Below are 7,335 nucleotides of genomic sequence, written 5' to 3' on the forward strand. Positions count from 1 at the left end.
TTTTTTTTTTTTTTTGAACATCAAAATATTACTTGAAGTCTCTAAAAGCTGATAGCAGGCTAACAAAATGTTTTTAGTTGATTACATAGCAAACACTCGTTATATAGGAAGTAAAGCATAAACAAAACTCGAAAAGAATGAAAACAAGAAGTTTAAAACATAATCAAAGGAGATGATGATGAACGATAGGTTTTACGAATTCACATCAATCCATATGATTGATCATACGACTTTGTTAACTTTGGTGAAAAGATATTTTCTCATTAATGAATCATAATGTGGTACAAGAGTATTATATACTGTACAATTAGTATACTAGAAGGATAAGCTAAAGGAGACTTAACCATCCTAATATACATTTATAAACTATAATATAGATATGCTAATAGACCCCCCTCAAGCCGATATTTCTGTAGAAGAATAAAGGCTTGAAATCGACATGCGTTGAAGGAGATGATGAAAGGGTCCAGGATGAAGAGGCTTCGTCATAATGTCAGCAAGCTGGTTCTCAGAACAGAGATGGAAAAGTTTAAGGAAACCTTTCTTAACCTGATCATGAGTAGTATGACAATCTATCTCGACGTGCTTGGTTCGCTCGTGAAAGACATCATTGCTCGCGATGTATATTGCGGATTTGTTGTCACAAAACAGCTTAGCTTGCGACACAGGTGTGATGCATAGATCATGAAGCATCTGTTGAAACCAGAGTAACTCCTTGGTGGTCTGCGCCATACTCCGATACTCTGCTTCTGTACTACTAGAGCTCACAATGTCCTGTTTCTTTGATTTCCAAGATATCAAAGAAGTACCGAGAAAGATACACATACCATAAACCGATCTGCGAGAGTCTTTGCAAGTTCCCCAGTCAGCATCAGAAAAGCCATTTAAGCAAACCTCTGAATTAGCCGAATAGAAAAGACCTTGTCCATGACTGTTCTTCAGATATTTGAGGACATTGCGAGCAGCTTGAAAATGAACATCAGTAGCGCATGATAGAAACTGACTTAGGCGATGAACTGCAAACGTGATATCAGGACGTGTAATGCACAAATAGAGTAATCTGCCAATCAACTCTCTGTACGGTCGCCCATCCGATAAGAGAACACCAGTGTCTTTAGTGAGTTTCTCCTTTGGATCCATCAGAACATTCTTCGGTTTACAGCCTAATAGACCTGCATCAGTCAACAAGTCCAAACAGTACTTCCTTTGACAGATTGATATACCCGTTGCATTCCTGGCTATCTCCAAACCCAAAAAGAATTTTGCAGGTCCCAAATCCTTGATCTTAAACTGATTAGCTAAAGTGGCTTTGACTGCAACAACCGCCATATCATTGTTGCTAGCAATAAGGATGTCATCAACGTAAACTAATAAGGCAGTGTAAGAAGTACCTTGTTCCTTGAAAAAAATCGTGTTCTCAGCATCAGACTGTATAAAACCATCAGCAAGGAGCGCCTTTGAAAAACATTTGTACCATTGTCTTGATGCTTGTTTCAAGCCATATATAGACTTGTTGAGCTTACACACTGCATTAGGGGGAAGAGAAGTACCAGGAGGTGGTGTGTATCCCTGAGGTAAACTCATATATATTTCCTCATCCAAATCACTATGCAAAAAAGCAGTAGTGACATCCATTTGAGTTAAGCTCCAACCCTTCTTAGCTGCCAAATCTAAAAGAAGTTTCACACTCGCCAATCGTGCAACTGGAGAAAACGTATCAAAGTAATCTACACCCTCCTGTTGTGTGAAACCCTTGGCAACCAAACAAGCTTTATATCGCTCAATAGAACCATCGGCATAGTACTTGATGGTATACACCCATTTACAGCCCACCACATTTTTCCCCAGTGGTAATGAAACAACATCAAACGTACCAGCAGCCTTCATAGAATCCATTTCCACATTCATGGCTTTCGTCCAATTCACAGAAGCAATGGCCTGCTGGAAATTCTTTGGTTCTGTTTCGATAGAAACAGAGAGAATATATTCTTGATAGAGAGGTTTGAAATTTGTATAAGTAAGATAGGAAGAGATAGGATAGGGTGTGGTTGTTTTGATGGGTAAAGAAGATGGAGAAATTGAGTAAGGGAACAATGATAGTCAGAAAGATAACCTGGCACCTTAGATGTTCGCTTTGGTCTGACCTTTGATGATGAATCAGTTGTCGTTTCTGCAGGTACAGTCTCAGAGCCCAAACGAGGAGCACCAGAAGTGGATAGAGGTGATAGCGGTGGATGAGATGATGAAGTAGATAATGACGACAATGGAGGATGTACAGAATGATGATAATGATCTATGTCATGAGGAAGTGATGAAGGTAAAATGATGTTATCAAACAAATCCACTGGATGCACAGGAGTATTGTCTAGATGAAATGGAAAAATATTCTCATGGAAGACAATATTACGGGAAATAGAGATGACATTACTATCCAGATGTAAGACCTTATATCCTTTGTAACCAAATGAGTAACCTAAAAACACACAACGATCAGCACGCGGACTAAATTTGTTTCGATCTTTTTGTAAAGTAGAAACATAACACAAACAGCCAAATGACTTTAGAAAGGTATAATCAGGTGGCTTGTGATTCAACAATTCAAAAGGTGTTACATTGTTTAGTAAAGCAGATGGAGTCCTATTGATTAAGAATACAGCAGTAAGTAAGCAATCACTCCAATACACTAAAGGCACATTAGACTGAAACAATAAGGCTCTTGCAACATTAAGTAAATGCTGATGTTTTCGCTCAACAACAGAGTTCTGTTGAGGAGTGTAAGCACAAGAAAACTGGTGAATCATGCCATGTTCTTTAACAAGAGTAGTAAAAGCTAGTTCAGGAGCATTGTCAGTTCGAATAGCCTTAATAGGAGTGTTATATTGTGTATGAATATATTTGATGAAATCAGGAAAAATAGTAGAAACTACACTTTTATTTCTTAGTAAGTAAACCCAAACTGCTCGAGTACAATCATCAACTATCGTTAAAAAATATTTGAAACCCTCTACAGACTCTGTTGAAAAAGGACCCCAAATATCTAAGTGGACTAGATCAAACAGATGCGAAGACAAATGGTTTTGTGAATTAAAAGGAAGACGTTTCTGTTTAGCTAAGGGACAAACAGAACAAGGACTCTGATCAACTAAAGAAGACATAGGAAAAGACAAAATACCAGAAAGAACTTTTAACTTGTCAGAAGATGGATGTCCAAGGCGTTGATGCCAGAGATGCCCATCGACCTTCAAGGATCTAGAGAAATGCGGAAGTGATGTTGATGAAGAGATGGAAGTAGATGCAGATGAAGATGCTTCAGGTTGCAAGATGTATAGGTTGTGAAGAAGAAGACCCTTACCAATCATCAAGCCCTGAATAGACTCCTGAAGATAACAAGAATCAGGATAAAAGTAAGCAGAGCCACAGTTATGTTGTAAAAGACTACTAATGGAAATGAGATTAAATTTGAATGATGGAACATGCAAAACATCATGCAGTGTGAGTGAATGTGATAAATGAACAGTGCCACAGTGTGTGATATCCACTCTAGCTTCATTTGGTAAAGAGACTGTAACTCCAGAAACTGTCACTGTGTCACTAAAAAAATTCAAATCAGAGGACACATGACTGGTGGCACCAGTGTCAATAATCCAACTACCATGAGGAATGGTTTTAGACAAAGAAGAAAGACATTGATGTTGGAAAGTGAGTCGATTATTTTCAAATCTTAATGAAGAAGAGGGAAAAACTGATGGAAAAGAATTGATACCAGAAGAAGATTGAACTGCCATTGCACCATGCTCTGTAATAGACGAAGACTGTGAAGATGAAGTTAGAGTCTCTGAAAGCTTAACTTGAGCACTAAGTTGTTGAATCAATGAAGTAATTTGATCACTGCTCATTGTGCTGACATCAAGATTAACTGCAGCATTTGTAGATGACATGGGAGAGGTCTCGGTCATGACATTCGCTATAGCATGTGTCGCAGGACGAGGATTAACAGAGGTTTGTCCCCTGGGTTGTGTAGACGACATAGTTTGCTTTTGACCTCCTTGACCTCCTTGAAAATTTGCAAGACTGCTTTTGAAACCAGGAATATAGCCTGGTGGATATCCATGCAGTTTAAAACATTTCTGAATAACATGCCCTGTTTGACCACAGTGAGTACAGACAGGTCGCGGACCTCTTGGTCGATAATGATTCTGATTCTGAACCGCAAATGTTGCATTATCATAGGATCCAGTATATGACATCTGTTGATTATCTGAAACCTGAGTTGGAGCAGAGATAGGTACCTCCACGGGAGCCATAGCTTGAAATATCATACTATTGGTGTAGTGACCCTCACCAAGGGATAAAGTTTTGACGTCCATTCAAGTCCAAAAGACCGGGAAAAGGAAGGCAGAAAGAGGAGCTGGAAGTTTGACGAAGGGAAGTCCGTGAAAAAGTTAACAGACCAAGAGTTGTCCGAGTCGTCCGAGACGTACCGCACGTACCGTCCGGGACGCATTACCCGGCAATCGCCGAGAAATGCCGAGAGTACCGAGTACCCGAGAAAGTGTCGAGTACTCGAGGGAGAGTAACGAGTACCCGAGAAAGTGTCGAGTATTCGAGGGAGCTACCGAGTACTCGAGGAAAGCATCGAGTACCCGAGGAACGTTGCCGATGGATGCCGATAGTTGCCGAGAGAGCTGCCGAGGACCGGCGAAGGGCAACCGAGAGTGGAAAAAGTCTTCCCCAAGAATCACTTAAGGAAGTTAAGTGGATTAATATTTTAATCAAGAAGGCTTAGTGGAGTTAAGTGGGTGAATATTTTATTCAAGGAGGCTTAGTGGGTTTTTAGTGGAGGATTAAAGAATTCAAGGGAGCTTAAGTGGAATTCAAGGTGTTGAAGCAAGGAGCTTCCAAGTGTTGAAGTCCCTCTAATAGGGAGAGTGCATGCGACTCCCATTGGCTGTCTCCACCGCCCACTTGTGCTATAAATAAGCTCTCATTCCTCTCATTTTCGCTCAAGGAAAGAAGGGGTAAGTTAAGAGAAATTGAGAGAGAAAGAGTGAGTGTTTGGGAGAGAAAGAAGAGAAGAAGAGAGTGTTTGCAAGAGAAGACTATCGACCAAGACCATCAACGTTAGATCGATAAGGAAATCGATTCTAACCGAAGGAGAGATCCGAGTAGCCGCGAGAAGACCTTCATCAAAGGAGATCATTCGTCGACGGTTTACTGTGAGTTCAGGCACATATTTACATCGGCTTAGATGGAGAGTTAAAACATCCATCTAGTGCGCGGTTTTGCATGTTGCATGTATATGCATTTGCTTGAAGTTCTTTTATGTTTTCTTGTTTAAATGCATGCATGGTGAGGTTGTGCCAGTTACTAGGTCGAAATGATCTAGTAACAGAAGGCGATATTTGGTTGAGTTATTGGTAAGAATATGGGTTTAAGTCCCGTATAAGCTCAAGTAAGATCTTCGGTGAGATTTTAAAACGTTTTAGTCCGCGAGAAATTCCGGCTAAGTGTTGTAAGATTTGGTAGTGCGATCCATCCCGTTCCGTGCCACATGCAGCCGCGACATGCAACCCATGTTCGTGTGTGTGCAAGGTTGGTCACGAAGAGCTCGGAGGTTACTGGGCTCGCTACCCTGGCCGAGGCTATTTACACGACGGTGTAATTTTGGCTGATATCCAAACGCTTGCTTTTGTGGTTGCGATTTGGAGAAATCAGGAGGGGTTGGGGGAGAGGGATGCTTACCGGGCCCAAATAAAAATTAAAACTTGTTAAAAACTGTTGTTTTTTTTCAAGTTTTGTTGTTGCATGTTGCATGTTGTTGTGTGTTGTTGCATGTAGTTGCGATTATTGGTAGAATGTTTTGTTGGCTTGATAAGCTTCCGCATGTCATCTCTGATGGTTGTTAAGTCGTTTTGCTTGCTTGCTTGTTAATCGCTTATGCTTGCATGTTGTTTATCAGTGCTTGCATGTTGCTTGTTTATGTCCGCATGTTGTTGTATTTGCGTGCATGCTGATTGTTAATGGAGAATTGGGGTTTGGGATTTATTTCTCTGCAGGAACCCTGAGCTCACTAAGTAATCTTAGATTACTTATGATAATAATATTGTTCTGCAGGTGACCCTAGAGGGAACTAGAGGGCGTGGTGAACGATAGGGCTCTTGAGTAGTTTTCTTTTTTGTGTCTATTGTAAAAATTCAAAGTATGTTTATTTGCGAACCAAACTTGGGCGTTAAGCCGTGTGAACTATTTTGGTGTAATCGGTTGTGAAAACTTGTTTAAGTTTTAATGTATTCGTATTTTCTTTTAAATCAAACGGGTCGTACTGATATAGAGTTAGTCCGAGTCGGCCCAACGCACGGCGTGTCCGTAGGGTTGCAAAGCCTGAAGGATGTGTCGTGTGGTCGGGAACCTCGCCGAGGGACTGGTCGAAGGGCCTGATTCGTTCTCGTACCCGGCCGGACCTTTGACGAACGTTCCCATAGTAGCGCTCCGGTGCCGTCCGATGGCCTGGGTGGTCATAGTATGGTTCGGGGGCGTTACAACGGTGGTATCAGAGCATGGTTATGATGCTGTTTAGGACTCGCGGTTTCAAATGATTTATCGAGTCAAATGGTCGCAATAGACACTTAGGATAATCCGGATCGTTCATCACTTAGGGTTAGATGGGATTAAGTAAACCCTTTGTTGATCGTGGATGCAGATGTCTCGTCAAGGATCCGAAAGATCTAGGTCGACGTATCGTTCGCCGGACACGGGGAGGGGTTCAAGTCAACAGTTTGGTCCGGAGGAATGGGGTTCGCAGTTTGATGATGCGCAAGGGGAAGAGTCGTTCCCAGACATCTATGGGCCGGACATGTTTATGCCGGAGTGGTATGTACCTGGCGCGACGCCAAGATACACACCAGCGGGTTCAAATCGTTTTAGTACGCCGGAGAGTATGTACCCGCCAGGATTTTCACCGTTTGGACCGTACGCTGCCTATCCAACTCAGAACATGCCAAGGGGAGACCAAGCGCATGGAGAAGGACCGAGTGAGCAGAATGCGCCGGAGAGCCAACAGACGCTTAAGATGGTCCAAGACCTCTTGAACCATATGATCCAGCAGCAGCAACAAGACCAAGTAAACCGTGTAGCAGAGGATCCATCCGATCAGTTTCTTAAACGAGTGATGTTGTTACGAAACTTAGGATTTCGTAAGTTTAAAGGAGACCCGAATGTGGTGTTAGCAGACGCATGGATAAAGGATTTGGAGAGTAACTTCGAGATGACCAAGTGTCCAGAAGATTTTGAGACCGGTAGCAGTTTCTTTCTTGGAAGAAGATGCTAAGGCATGGT

The sequence above is a fragment of the Camelina sativa genome, chromosome 20 (assembly GCF_000633955.1).
Source record: "Camelina sativa cultivar DH55 chromosome 20, Cs, whole genome shotgun sequence".
NCBI classification, from domain to species: domain Eukaryota; kingdom Viridiplantae; phylum Streptophyta; class Magnoliopsida; order Brassicales; family Brassicaceae; genus Camelina; species Camelina sativa.